The sequence below is a fragment of the Manis javanica genome, chromosome 10, assembly GCF_040802235.1.
Source record: "Manis javanica isolate MJ-LG chromosome 10, MJ_LKY, whole genome shotgun sequence".
NCBI lineage: Eukaryota > Metazoa > Chordata > Mammalia > Pholidota > Manidae > Manis > Manis javanica.
In genome coordinates, this window is record NC_133165.1 from 73492906 (window position 1) to 73509246 (window position 16341).

General features: G+C 37.4%; 1 protein-coding gene across 6 annotated transcripts in view; it reads left to right on the top strand.

Moving 5' to 3' along the window:
• The window catches only part of C10H12orf50 (chromosome 10 C12orf50 homolog), a 34410-nt gene that overhangs the window by 4260 nt on the left and 13809 nt on the right, over positions 1–16341 (top strand). The gene's annotated exons all lie outside the window — the stretch shown is intronic.

Consider the following 16341-nt stretch of genomic DNA (forward strand, 5'->3'; position numbering starts at 1 on the left):
TTTCTCTTTTACTGTCATATATATATATAATATAGGATATCATAATGGATGCAGTTGAACAGCCAAATAAAGGGATTGCATAAGGCAAGGTCTGGAAGCATCTGGAGCACAGGACCTTCTTCATCCATGCTACCCTCCTAGTGCTTGGATGTATTCACCAACCTGGAAGTTCGAAACCTGTACACTTAGGATTTTCATTGAGGTTTCATCATGTAGGCATTAGTGACTATAAACTCCATCCCCAACCTCTCTCCTTTTCCTGGAGGATGGGGATGGGAGGTGGGGCTGAAAGCTCCAAGCCTTTAATTGTGGTTTGGCCTCTCTGATGACCACCCCTTCCTCCTGGAAGCTACCGGGAGTCCACCCTGAGTCATCTTGTTAGAACCAAGGACACTCCTATCGCACTAGAGGAGTTCTGTGTCAGGAACCAGAGTCAAACACCAAATACTAGAACAAAAGATGCTCTCAGTGTTCTAGTAACTTAGGAAAGTACTAGGGTTTTAGGGGCTTTGTGCCAGGAACCAGGGATATACACCAAATGTATTTTCTTTTACCTCACATTAGTCAATACCAGTGACTCCTGTCCTTATTTGGTTCCTTTCATCCACCCCTCCCCAGTTCCATTATCAGCACAATTATTTCTCACCTTATTCCCTATGCTTTCCCTTCATCTACACACTCTAAGTGTCATTTCTCCTTATGGACCTTGCTGCTCTTGCAGCACCCTCCTGAGTGGTGACTGCTCGCTCTCCCAGATCTCCAGTACCACTTGGCCTGGAGGTGAGGTAGAAGGTGTCCCTGTCCTCCCTGCCACTTTCAGATCGTTCTCTGTCACTTCTCAGTGTGTATCTCATGTCAACAGATTATAGCATTATTACCCCTCATTGTTGCTGGTTTTCACTTTCTATACCAATCCAGGTCCTCCTTCCTTGTTTTGCAATAATACGAACTTCTGTCTCACTGTCACTCTAACAGTACTCCTGCATTAATTTTTGATGTTCAATATATAAATATTTGATCTATCCATCACTCTAGCTTCTCAGTTCCTTTAACTCAATTTTCTCACTGGTTTTATCCTCTCCATCTCAGGCATTCTCCTAGTCATCCTCTAAATGTTAATTACCACCCCCAACCCCATGATCTCAATTATATGCATTTCACCCTCTGACTGACTTTTCTATTTCAATCCTTCTAGAACCCTGACCTAAATAATGCTTCAAACCCATTGGGACCTCCAATTCACCATCTGTTCACAACCCGTCCCCCCTGGATATCTTCTGTCCCCTCTATCTGGGTAATCTGACCTTGCACACACCTGCCACTTTCTTTCTACTTTCTGGCTTCACTATATTTGCTTGGCAACAATAACTCTGGTTAAAACACAACTCCCATTCACTCAGGGCCAATCCATTATCGCTGAACGGAGCTGCAGAAAAATATACAACCATGCTTACTGGGTTAAATTCATGACTACAAACCTCAGTTGAGACTTCATGCCAACTGCCAGTCATTCCACATGGTACTTCACCAGTTCATCCAAACTCTCCTAAACTATCATTTCATGCCTTCTTCCCTCTCCTTAACCTCCTACCCGCTGTCTCTGGTGATGACCTGTGTCTTACTGAACTGAGAAACTTTAGTAATAATTAGAAGAGGGCCTTTACAGACTTCCATCACTACGTCTACCCACTTATTAGCATCAGAACTTGCCTCTTCTCCACTCTTACCAAGGAGGAGTGTGAGTAAAATTTCAATATTTCAAGAACCTCTCCCCTGGCTTTAGTGCATCTTCATACCAACAGGTGTTTCCAAGGGGTGGAGAGGAGTCCATCTCCCTATCAGTGGGTGATTACAAGGGGAGCCCGGGCCTATCTGGACTGGAGAGGCTGGGTGAGCTCTCTTCTTCTGCAGCCAGGTCAAGAGAGATGTGGGACAACTGCTTGTAAGAAATAAATAGCTTTCGCCCATGTTATTTCTGCCTTTGACTGATTTCGGTTTCAAAAGTATTTTGCCCTGGGATTTTCTTCCCGGAGTTCCAAGGAGCTATCAATACTCCTATCTAAAGTCTATCTTTCCGTTTGTTAGCTAGGTCTTACTCTCTCTTGTCCACTGAAAGACATTGATTCAACAATTCTTCCCTCTTTCTTCTATATAATCATTTTTTCATTCTTATTAGATTATTCCTATCAGCATATAAGAGTTATTTATTTCATTATTTAAAATTTTTTCCTTTCTCTTGATCCATACTCTCACAAGCTACCACCCTATTTTTTCTTTCCCTTTGTAGCACTTCTCCTCAGAAAAGTTACCTATTCTTGCTGTTATCAAACTCTCCCCTCCCATTCATTCTCTCGTAATGCCATGTATATCAGGGATGTCACCAGTTAAATACAGGGCACAATTCTCAGTCCTTATATCATTTGAACCATCAGCAGCATTTGACAAGTTTGGTTACCCCTTCCTCATAGATACAATTTCCTTATCTAGCTCCTAGGACACCATACCCTCCTTGTTTTACTCTTTTTTTTTTCACTCTCCCTTGCTGGTTTTTCCTCTTTCTTCAAACCTCTTACATTTAGAATGTTTTAGGAATTATTACTTGTTCTCTTCTCTTCCCTGTCTGCTCCCTTGGTAATTCTCATCCAGCCTCATGGCTTTGATTATGATCCACACTCATAAATGACTCCCAAATTTACATATGCATTTTATACCTCACTCCTGTATTTCAGATCCCTATTTTCAACTTTTCATTTAGGCTTTAACTTGGATGACTAATACACATTTTCGGCTTAACATGTTCAAGACTTAACTCATGGTTTTACCCCTATACTCCCAAACCTGCTACATCCATAGTTCTTCTCTCTTGGTTTAATGACAATTCTGTACTTCTGCCTGCTCAAGGCACCTGGATCATCTTCAAATTCTGTTTCTCTCATACCCCACAGCTGATCCATACAGAAATCTTGTTACCTCTGCTGTCCAATATACCCAGAACCTATCTTTTCTTATCATCCCTACTACTCCCACCCTGAGCCAAGCCTCCATCATCATCTCATGCCTGGATTATTGCAATAGCCTCCTAACTGGTTTCCCTGCTTCAACTACTATCCCTCTCTGTTGTTCAGAGCATAGTTGCCAGAGTGATGCTTTTCTATATACATCAGATGTTACCTATCCAGTGGCTTTTCATTTTACTCAAAGTAAAATCAGAGTCCTAACAAAGGTTTAAATGATGCTACCCAATTGGTGCCGTTACCACCCTGAATTTATCTCCTGCAACTCTTCTGCTTGCTCACTCTGCTCCAATCACACTAGTTTTCTTGCTTGTCCTGGCATATGCAAACATGCTCCTGCTTTCAGCGTTTTGCATGTGTTGGGGAGAGAAAACTTTCCTTTACTCTTCAAAGTTCTTCTAGCTGGTCTAAGGATTAAAATGACATGAGACAGTGTAACTCTGGGGGGAAGATATGTTCCCAGCCTGGGGAAAGTTACCTTTGAAGTCGAAATCAGTCAAAGGGAGAAATAAAGTGGGAGAAACCCATTTATTTCTTACAAGCAGCCATCCACTTTTGCTTGCCCATGTCTCTCACAACTGGCACCAAAAAAGGGACCCCACTCAACCTCTCTGGTCCAGATATGCCCTCACTCCCCCTTGTAATCACCTGTTGATACGGAGATGAACTACTTCCCTCCATCCTTTGGAAACACCTATTGATATGGAGATGCACTAAAGCCAGGCACATGATTCTGGAAATATTGCCATTTTACACACAGACAGATTAATAGGAGAAAGTCAAACTTAATTACATTCATAAAGGGAATCCACAGACATGAGATTCTAAAGGCAAAATGAGGTGTATTTGTCATCCTGAGCTAAGGAGAAGAGGAGGTGGGGGTCTGAGACTTCAAAGGGAAAAGGAGGCAATTCATGGAAATATGAAAGAGTAAATGTGTAGTAAACAAGTGTTTCTGGGCCACACAGAAACACTGGGACCCAGGGATTTTAGTGAATATGAGACAGGGACTGTGGTTTAGCAGAGTAGGATGATGGTCTCCAGAGAAAAAGCAGAGCAAGATAATTACAGTCAGAACAACGTAATAATGTGCAAAGAAGTCCTTATGGAAATTCTTTGTTAAGCATTATGCAAAGTCACACTCATTCTCTAGGGTAAAGATACCATACTAGGTATATAGACATCTTCAGGGAAATCAGTTAAACCTCAAAAGGCCAGGAGCAACTTGGCCTGGAATGTTTGAGTGTTCTGCAAATAAAGAACAGCATCTCAGCCTAATGCGTGACTTCACTATATCAATTAGATCATGACAGTGTAAAATTTACCTTAGCCTGCTAAAACGCCCAGTTTATTTTAATTGTACCTATGTGCTGTTTTGCCTTCTCTAATCCTAATCAAGTAATCTGCAACATAGGAAAAAGACTAATTTGGTAAGCATCCCAACTGTAAACAGCTCTAGCAGACAACCCAGAACACCTTGGGGGCAGGGCAGATGGTACAAGTCTGCACTCCTAGCCCTTCATCCAAATGCCTGAAAATCCTCAACTGACTATAAATCCCCTAGACAATGAGCCAACCACGGACTCTCTTGTCCCCTCCCAGCATGAGCCAGGAGTTCTGTCCTCTCAGTTTACCTCTAAATAAAAGCCTCTACCTTGCTCTCCTACCCTGAGTATTTGCGGAGTTCATTCTTCAGCTCTGCAAACAAGAACCCCGGTATCAAATACACTTTGCTAAATTCCTCCTTGTCTACCACTCCTAGTTCATATTATAATGTAATTATCTATGATAATAACAGATCTTCCATGTAAATCTTTTTTATGCAGTTGCTGTGGGATGAGGGAGGTATCTTTCTGCGTCTTTTGGGCCTTGACTGTTTTCAGCTCTCTGTAACCTGTAATCTGCACGCTGAAGTGCACATCTTGGGGTAGCGTGCCCTTGCCCCTCCACAGGAAGTGCTCTTCTCTCAGTATCTTCAGGGCTGACTCCTTCATGTTTTCAAGGCCTTGCACAGATATCACTTTTAAATGAGGTCTATCCCAAACACTCTATTTGATATGTAGTCAACTTTCCCACTTCCTCCCTACATAATTTTCTCAAATATAATTAACTTGTTTACTACATCTATTGTTGTCTGACTCCTCCCTATATAATGAAAATTCCATAAGAGCAGGAGTCTTTATTTTGTTCATTGATGAATCACAAGCACCTAACATATTAACATATATTACCTTTCACATAGTGGCTAATTCTACCCTAACAAGTCCTCAACACTAGGCATTTGTGTTAAGCAGACAACTGTTTTTCCTCTGCCCAGACACCTTTCTGTGTTGTAGGAAAGAGGATTTAATTTCCAGACTAGGAAACTACCATGCCCAGTTGAATTATGTATTCAACTACTTTATCATCTATTCATTTTGGAAATAGTTGAATGCCTCAGAAAGTATAATTTGATCTTTTGTAGACCTAATATTTCCTACAATATTTCCAGGAGCACTGATCCACCAGGGTTCATATTAGTTAAAACTGGGACAAAAATCTCACCTTTAACAAAGATTATATTATAAAGCTGTACCTTTATTAAAATCCACCTTTTTATGTTTCAGTAAGTACATATAGTTTGATAATTTCAGGGTGGGATTATGACAAAACTTTTTGGTAACAAAATATAATTCAGTATCAATTCACATTGTGCAGTTTATGTGTAACTTTGTCTCAGGTTAAAGTAAGATAAAATTTAGATATTTAAAATGTGCAAACTGTGACAGTTTGAAGACAATTTCTAGGGCTTCTGCTTGAAGAATTGAAACACATCATATGATCCATATTAAGTGGGTGAGTTGGAGCCACAGCAATGCTAAGTCACCCACTGTGCTCTTCAAGAATAAGGCACTTGCAGAAAGCAATTTTTCAATAGTTGATTTGCCGTTGTATGTCACCTTTAAGCACTAAGTGTAAGTAATTATGAAGTTTTGCACTTTTTGTCTGAGAATATAAAACTGCCAGTTAGTCTTTTTTGCAATTTATACTTTCATCTGCTAACAAATTAAGAAAGATTTTGGACACCTTTGAAAGAGACTTTATTTAAATATTCCCAAGTGGACATTTTAAAAAGAGGTGTAATCTCTATGGTTGTCATCTCCAAGTTTAAAAGCAAATAACTGCTAAACCAAATGACAGTAATAAGAAAACTAAATTCAGCTGATATTTGCTCTAATTATAAGAATTTGCTAGGCATTTCTGAGTATGTTTCATGTTTTTTTTGCAAGCTAGAAACTTGCTCTTTTTCCTATGAGATATATTAGAGTGGATTCCGCCAAACTTCCTTTTAAGAAACTCCCTACATTTTGCTAAGAAACCATTTGTTCAAAACATGGTAGCTCAAACATTGAAGCAATTGCTCATCTCCTTGGTTAAGAGCCAAGAGTATGGACTGGGATAATTTGGTTCTCATTTATCCTAAGGCAGTGTCTTAAAGATGCCTTAAACAACTGACTATTTGGCCACTTTAAATGAACTTTGGGTTAGCTCACTTTAAAAACATCTCTCCTAAATTAATATGTGTACATGACCTTTTTATTCTAAGTCTTGAAAAGCCATCATCTAATTATTTTATTTTAAATAGTTTAATGGACACTGTCCTGTCTCTTCTCATCCGTGGTCCAAAGTACTTCTAAAACTGCAAAACAATTAAGACAGGTACTCAAATATTAATTCCATAGGCCTAACATTTGTTAGCTCTGTCTGAGACCTCCACAACCTTGCTCCTGAGGAATGCATAAACTGAAATTTTATTATGATTTTTTAAAAATGAAGTAGGGCTGTGAGAAATGAGGAAATCTCATATTCAGTGTTTTCAAATAATCTCTTATATTAAGTGTTTTCTATGTGAAAGGACTATGCTGGACACTTAGCATGCCTAATTTTATTTAATCATCACAGAAAACTATAAAATAGATACACTTAAAACTCCACAATATAGAAGAAAACATAAGCAAAAATCTCTTGAATATAAACATAAGCAACTGTTTCCAGGCAAGGGAAACAAAATAAAAAATGAACAAATGGGACTACATCATGCTAAAAAGCTTCTGTACAGCAAAGGACACCAGCAGCAGAACAAAAAGGCATGCTACAGTATGGGAGAATATATTGTAAATGACATATCTGACAAGGGGTTAACATCCAAAATATATCAAGAACTCACATTCCTCAACAGCCCAAAAGCAAATAACCCGATCAAAAAATGGGTGGAGGATATAAACAGACACTTCTCCAAAGAAGAAATTCAGATGGCCAACAGGCACATGAAAAGATGCTCCACATCGTTAATTATCAGAGAAATGCAAATTAAAACCACAATGTGATATGACCTCACACCAGTTAGGATGGCCAATGTAGAAAAGACTAGGAACAATAAATGCTGGTGAGGATGCAGAGAAAGGGGAACCCTCCTACACTGCTGGTGGTAATGTAAACTAGTTCAACCATTGTGGAAATCAATATGGAGGTTCCTCAAAAAACTAAAAATAGAAATAACCATTTGACCTGGGAATTCCAATCCTAGGAATTTACCCAAAGAAAACAACTTCTCAGATTCAAAAAGACATATGCACCCCTATGTTTATTGCAGCACTATTTGCAATAGCCAAGATATGGAAGCAACCTACGTTTCTGTCGGTAGAAGAATGGATCAAGAAGATGTGGTACATACACACAATGGAATACTTTCCAGCCAAAGAAAGAAACAAATCCTACCATTTGCAACAACATGGATAGAGCTAGAGGGTATTATGCTCAGTGAAATAAGTCAGGCAGAGAAAGACAAATACCAAATGATTTCCCTCATTTGTGGAGTATAATAATGAAGCAAAACTGAAGGAACAGAACAACAGCAGACTCACAGACTCCAAGAAGGGACTAGCAGTTACCAAAGGGGAGGGGTGGGGGAGGGCGGGTTGGGAGGGAGGGAGAAGGGGATTGTGGGGTATCATAATTAGTGCATATGGTATGTGTGGGGTCATGGGGAAGACAGTGTAACACAGAGAAGACAAGTAGGGACTCTGTGGCATCTTACTACACTGATGGACAGTGACTGCAATGGGGCATGGGGGGACTCGATAATAAGTGTGAATGTAATAACCACACTGTTTTCCTTGTGAAACCTTCATAAAGTGTATATCAATTATACCTTAAAAAAAAGAAAACCCCACAATAAATGAGGAAGCAGAGGCCTAGAGAAGATAAATATTTTAGGCAGGATAGCACATCTCATAGTGGCCGCACATGAATTCAAACACAGTTCTGTCTGACTCTAAAACTGTCTCTCAAAAACACAGATATGGCATTTCAAGAGTACTCCAGTCCTTTTGGTCATTTGAATGGGCCTGCCTATGAGACCTTCTAACTTGGCTTCCTCCGAGGGAATTTTATTCCACACTACCCTATATTTTTCTTTTGGACCTACTAAGATCTTTACATTTCATAGAAGACTCTCTTTTTCCCTTTAGTTTCCAGTAAACAATAGACAACTTCTAGCATTTCTGAGTTAAGTGTATTTCCAAACAAAGTTTTCTCTTTCTTTCTCTTTATTTTCTCCATTTATTTCTGGCCATACATCAGTGGAACTTGTTCCCTTAATCATCTGAAGCCCAGAAGCCCCAGTACTCCATCTGGTGTTCACCCAATCCAGAGGTCCTCAATTCTGCTTCCCAATTAGAATCACCTAAGGAGCTTAAAAACACAACAATAACTAACAATAACAAAGAAAAAAAATTAAGAAACTCAAAACAGCTCCCAATCACCACCAAAGCCACCAGTTAAATTGATGAATGCTGGAGCTCAGACATCAGTGTACTTTTTCTCCTCCAACTTTTCATTTCAAAAAAATTTTAACCTACAGAAAAGTTACAAGAATAGTTCAATGACTACCTATCCACGTCCTCATCAACAGATTTGCCAATAAACATTTTGTCATTTACTTTCTCTTTTTCCTTTATTGTACACATATATGTTCATATAATGTACATGTTCATATATATGCATATACCTTTTTTTCTTGAACTATTTGTCAGTTAAAAATATCCTGACACTTCATCCCTAAATACTTCAGCAACTCCATTAACTACATTACACATATGACCCTCATATACAGGAAATTTAACAATGATACAATACTAATGTCTAAGATCCAGTCTATGCTCAAATTTCCATAGTTGTCAACCATGATCATTATAGCAGTACTTCTCTAAATTTAATATTCATAGGGATCACCTGGAGATCTAGTGAAATTGCAGTCTGATTTAGCATGTCAAGGCTGGGGCCTGAGACACTGAATTTCTATCAAGCTGTAAAGTTTCCAGGATCATGTGTTGCACAGTGTAGTCTTATAGTTGTTTGTTGTGTTTTGTTTACCAATCCAGGATTCAATTAGGTATCATTTGTTGCAGTTAGGTGTCATCTCTCTTTAATATCTATATTTCCCTGTATTTTATTTTCTTCCATGTCATTGACGTTTTAAGGTGTTCAGGACAGTTACTTTGCAGAATCTCCCTTCAGTGGGAATTTTTTGGTTGTTTACTCCCAGTTAAATTGGTTTGTCAATAAAACTACAAGGAAGATGAAATCAGTATATTTCAAAATCTATGCATGTGTTTCTCATGTCCTAGACAAACCATGACACATGCGTGATCTTAACAAATGACTGAGAATTGATTAAAAAGAATTGAAGAACCTCTGCTCTACAAATTATCCAAAAATAAGCACTTTTTTATACTTTCAAGCAATGGAAAGGATAGCATCCAAATCCCAGAGAGTATGATTAAAAACAACTAACTTGGTTAAAAATAATTGAATTGTTCATGCAAAAGATTCTGATAACTTATATGTTTTACCTCTGCATTTACGTTCTAGCTATAGAAAGGATTTATAGCAAGAAACATTGCATTTGACAGCATACAAGACATCTATTTGAAAATAATTTGTTTTGAAATTTGACAAAGCAGACAGCAGACAGCAGTTTTTCATTTTTGAAATGTCTGAGCATGACATGGTAGTCTATCATATGTACTAAACAAGACTGTCTTGGTTATAAGCAGTGGTGCCCTGTTAAATGTTTAAAACTGGCTCTCCTACCCATGTCCACTCTACCAAAAACAAACAGAAAAAAGGCTACATTTGTAAGTTTCCATGGAGGAAATACTTTGCCATAGACGATTTCACTACAAATGTAACATCAGTTGGTTTACAAAATGCCTGAAAATTTAGCAATGTGTTCGCATATATTGGTCTGACCCCACCCCAGCATACCACTGATCTTAAGAGAAAGCCAATCTGATTTAAGGGAAAACTAGAAGTGATTGGCTCATGTAACTGAAGAGATTAGGGACAGAGCTGATGTCAGACCAGGCTGGATCCAGGGTTTCCTTTGCCATTGCTTGGCTCCAGGCTAGACAACATTCTTCATGTACTGAGGTTGCCCTAGAAGCCTCTGATGTAGGTCCTAGAGGCAGGATAAGTAAAGATGGAAAACTAACTCTGCATCAGACCAGGGTTAAAAATCTCAGCTTGCCACATACTTGTCACTGCAACCTTGGGCAACTTAATGTCTGTAGCCCAGATTCTTCATCTGCATAATAGGCAGTGAAAATATCTATGTCATGGGATTGTTTTAGGTATTTAAGAATTGATATCCAACATTAATAATTTAGAAGAGTACCTGGCAGAGAGTAAGCACTTGTATTTTCATCATTATCGTCATCATTCTAAATAAACTTTAGAAAAAATAAATCTTTTTCCATTTAAAGCCTTAACTTTGAACCTCATCTAGTGAGGCAGGGAAACATGTTCATCCCTAACAACTGTTTAGGTCATGGGAATGGCTAGTCTTGGGGCTAAGACGTCATCCTCACTCAACTAGCTTGAAGATGGGAAAAAGGCGATTCTCTAAAGGAAAGCTTATGTCCTTTACCTAAAGTAAGGGAAGGAATAACACTGTGGCAAGCAAAAATAATCATGTTTACTTCATAATATAAAAAATACCTTTTTCAAAGAAAACAAATCCTACCATTTGCAACAACATGGATGGAGCTAGAGGGTATTATGCTCAGTGAAATAAGCCAAGTGGAGAAAGACAAGTACCAAATGATTTCACTCATCTGTGGAGCATAAGAACAAAGAAAAAACTGAAGGAACAAAACAGCAGCAGACTCACAGAACACAAGAATGAACTAACAGTTACCAAAGGGAAAGGGACTGGGGAGGATGGGTGGGAAGGGAGGGAGAAGGGGAAAAAAAAGTGGGGAGTGCATTACTATTAGCAGACATAATGTAGGGGGGTATAGGGAGGGCTGTACAACACAGAGAAGACAAGTAGTGATTCTATAGCATCTTATTACGCTAATGGACAGGGACTGTAATGGGGATTGTGGGGGGGACTTGATGATGGGGGGAGCCTAGTAAACATAATGTTCCTCATGTAACTGTAGATTAATGATACCAAAATAAAAAAAATACCTTTTTCAAAAAGTTAGATGTGATATATCTGAACACACTGCAGTTGATGATAGCGTCATGAAGCTACATTTTGGGTGGAAAAATAAAGGTGACAAAAGCTATCCATTTCTGTAAAATTCATGGGAAGTACATTACTGTTGTTCCTTAAAATACAAACCCTTCAGTCTCTGGGCTGTCAAGGGAAAGTTACTGCAGATCAACAAAAGCATAATGATAAGTACCAAAGTTCTCAGAACACCATTGTTTGAGCCATTATAGAGAGGTAAACTTAACCGCTATTTGAATGAAGGTTTTTTTGGCATTACTTTATTACCAAGTAATTCACCTGAATTTCTTATTCCATATTTCTAACTGTGTAGTTTCTGGTCATTAAATATACTATCTTTCCCATACTATCAATTTTTCCTTCTGACATGCACTGAATAGTAAAGTATAATAAACAGTGGTCTTTATTTTTAATGAACTATTCCATAAAATATTTTTCACTAACTAAACTCATCATAAATTTAAATAGTTGCAAAGGATGTACTTGACCTTTTTTCATTACTGACATTTAACAATAAAAATTTCACTCCAATGACATTTGAATTGCCATAGTTGATGGATACTCATCATCTATGTAAATAAATATAAGAAAAATAATCTCAATAAAAATTCAAACAGGTCCTAAAATTTGTATGGAAATGCAGAAACAAGAATAGTCAAGACTGCTTCAAAAACAATAAAATGATAGGACTTGTTCAATGAGATATGAAAGCCTAAAATAGGCTTCAGGTAGGCTTTAGGACAGTGTAGTATTGGTCAATGGCTAAACAAATTGACAGGTGGAACACAATGGAAAGCTGAAAAATATCCTTGCAGAGATGAATACTTGATTTGTAAAAGGTATCATGGTTGAGCAACAAGTAAAGGATGGCCTTTTCAGTTAAGGAGGGAAAAATGGACTACTCTTATATTGTATCTAAAAACCAATTCTAGGTATATTAAACCTAATTTTTAAAGGTTTCAGAAGGTAATAAGGACATAAAAACTATTAAAGAAAGAATGAGTAAATTTGGATATATTAAAATAAATATTTCCATTCAGCAAACACCATTAAAAGGATTAAAAGATAAGCCACAGAATGAAAAGATATTTTCTTATGTGGTGATATGACCCTAATAAAAGATTTGCACTCAATATTTGAAGAAAAATAAATAAAATAAAAAAACAGAGAACCTACCAATTAAAAGCAATGAAATCAAATTGGTAATCAAAAACTACCTAAGAACAAAATTCCAGAACCAGATGGCTTCACAGCTGAATTTTATCAAACCCTTCTTAAAGTATTCCAAAAAGTAGAAGAGGAGGGAATACTTCCAAACTCATTCTATGAGGCCAACATCACTCTAATACCAAAACCAGGCAAAGATCCCACAAAAAAAGAAAATTACCAACCAATATCCCTGCAGAACATAGATGCAAAAATCCTCAACAAAACATTAGCAAACTGAATTCAAAAATATATCAAAAAGATCATCCATCATGACCAAGTGAGATTTATTTCAGGGATGCAAGGATGGTACAATATTCAAAAATAAATCACTATCATACAGCACATAAAAAAAAGGTCAAAAATCACATATCATGTCAATAGATGCTGAAAAATCATTTAAAAATTTCAATATTGATTTGTGATAACTCTTAACAAAATAGATACGGGGGTACATACCTCAACATGATAAAGGCCATATTCAACAAACCCACAGCCAGCATATTTAATGGCTAAAAGCTTTAATCTTTTCCTCTAAGATTGGGAACAAAACAAGAATGCCCACTCTCATCACTTTTATTCAACATACTACTGGAGGTCCTAGCCACAGCAATCAGATGACACAAAGAGATAGAAGGCTTTCAGTTTGGTGAGGAAGAAGTTAAACTGTCACTATTTGCAGACAACATGATATTGTACATAGAAAACTCTAAAGAATCCACCGAAAACCTACTAGAACTAGTAACTGAATTCGGCAAAGTTGCAGGATACAAAATCAATACACAGAAATCTGTTGCATTCCTATGTACTAACAATGAACTAGCAGAAAGAAAAATCAGGAAAATAACTCCATTTATAATTGCATCAAAAAGAATAAAATACCTAGGAATAAACCTAACCAAGGAGATGAAAGACCTATACCCTGAAAACAAAACACTCATGAGAGAAATTAAAGAAGACAACATTTAATGGAAATACAGCCCATGCATATGGATAGGAAGAATTAATATTGTCAAAATGGCCATTCTGCCTAAAGCAGTGTACAGATTCAATGCAATACCCTATCAAAAAACCAACAGCATTCTTCAATGAACTAGAACAAATAGTTCTAAAATTCATGTGGAATCACAAAAGGCCCTGAAGAGCCAAAGCAATCCTGAGAAGGAAGAATAAAACTGGGGGGATTATGCTCCTGAACTTTAAGCTCTACTACAAAGCCACAGTAATCAAGACAATTTGGTACTGGCACAAGAACAGACCCATAGATCAATGGAACAGAATAGAGAGCCCAGATATAAACCCACACATATGATCCATTAATATATGATAAAAGAGCCATAGATATACAATGGAGAAATTACAGCCTCTTTAACAAATGGCGTTGGCAAAGCTGGACAGCTACATGTTAAGAGAATGAAACTGGATTATTGACTAACTCCATACACAAAAGTAAACTCGAAATGGATCAAAGACCTGAATTAAGTCATGAAACCATTAAACTCACAGAAGAGAAGGGTATTAAGGGAACAATAATTCACAGAGAACCTAATGGAACAGGTTTCTTTGTGTTGGCACTATTGACATTTGGGGCTGGATATTTCTTTGTCGTACATATTGCAGGATGTTTAGAAGGATCTTTGGCCTCCACCTACAAGATGACATTAGCATCTTCCCAGACAAAACTACATTTAGCCATTGCCAAGTATGTCCTACTGTGGCAGTGGCAAAATCATCTCTGAGAACCAGTGTGATAGAAGTAATATAAAGACAATTCCATTTAAAAATGGGCAAGAATCTGAATTGACATTCCTCAACTATATATAAATGACTAGTAAACTCATAAAATGATGCTCATCGTCATTAATATTAGATAAATGTAAGTTAAAACCACAGTGAGACACCATTTCATATGCCCTGGAATGATTTAATCAAAAGAATAACAAGGGTTGATAAGGGCGAGGAGAAATTGGAATCTTCATACATTGCAGGTAGGATAGTACAGCTTCTTTGGAAAACAGCCTGGCAGTTCCTCAAAAGGGTACATAGAGTCATCTTATGTCCAAGCTATTCCACTCCTGGGTGTATACCCCAGAGAAGCAAAACATACGTCCACACAAAAGCTTGAACACAAATGTTTGTATCTATTATAGCAGCCCATAAAGTGGAAACAACCTAAGTATCATCCTGTGGTATATTTGACTATAAAATGGGATGAAGTATTATTATAGATGACAGCATGGATATAGCTTGAAAATACTATGGTAAGTGGAAGAAATCATGTACAAAAGACCACATACTGTATGATTCCACTTACATGAAATATCCAGAATAGGCAAATCCATAGAAACTAAGCATATTAGTGCTTGTGTAGGGCTGGGGACGTTGGGAAGACATGAAGACTAACTGCTGATGGGTTTGGGTTTCTATGAATATACTAAAACTTTCCAACTGAACACTTAAATGAGTTAATTGTATGCAAATTATATCTCAATAAAGCTTTTAAAAAATGTGACTCACATTTATTGCTTCAAATATTTAGTGCAGCTTTTCTTTGCAACTGATGATAATTATTGGAAAACACTGAGAATAGCTAAAAAGTTTATTTAAAACCATGTCTTCCCTTCAGAGTTTCTTATTAGTGCTCTCGTATCATTGATGTATGAGACTTCCCTTCAAGAGTAATATATTATTTAACAATAGTTCAGAAATAGAAGCAAATTTTTCAATGAAAATTCTTAACTACGACAATGTATTTGAATTCAGAACATTCCAACATGAATATCATGTGAATTTCTAATACCATGTGAATTCATTTTCTGTCACTGCTGTAATAAATTATCACTAACCAAGTGGATTCAACAACTCAAGTTTATTGTCTTGTAGTTCTATAGCTTAGAAATTAGGTGCAGAATTGTCTGGATTAAAATTAAGGGCTATATTCCTTCTGGAGACTCTGGGAGGGAGTCTGTTTCCTTGCCTTCTCTAGTTTCTAGAGAACGTCTGTGTTCTTGGTTCACGCCCCCTTCCTCTACCTTTGGAGTCAGCAATGAGTAGTAAACTCCTTCTGACATTGCATCACTCTGACCTAGCTTCAATTGTTACATCTCTTTTCCTGGCTTTCTTCCTCTGTTTTTCTTTTCCGCTTTTAAGGACCCTTTTGATTGGGCCTACCTGAATAATCCAGGATAACCTGCTAATTTTAAGATAGCTGCATCCTTAAATATATCTGCATCCTTAATTTCTCTTTCCCACAGAACCTAGTATATAAACAGGTTCCAGGGATTAGGACATAGATGTGTTTGGGGGCCATTGTTCTGCCTACCACACCATGATTTTCTACTGGTAGAAATATCATATAAATCAAGATACTAGAGAAAGCCCTACAGGTTCATGGAAGTTTGATTAAGCAGGAAAGGAAGATTTTGTGAAAAGCTTTTGTGAACTCAGGTCTGTTCTCAAGCAAACCAATTTTAAAGGAAAAATGTGTGGAAATTGAAAATCTGGAATAGGGTTGATTTATTTCAAATTTAGTGAGATGCATATCCAAGAAAGGCTTCCTAT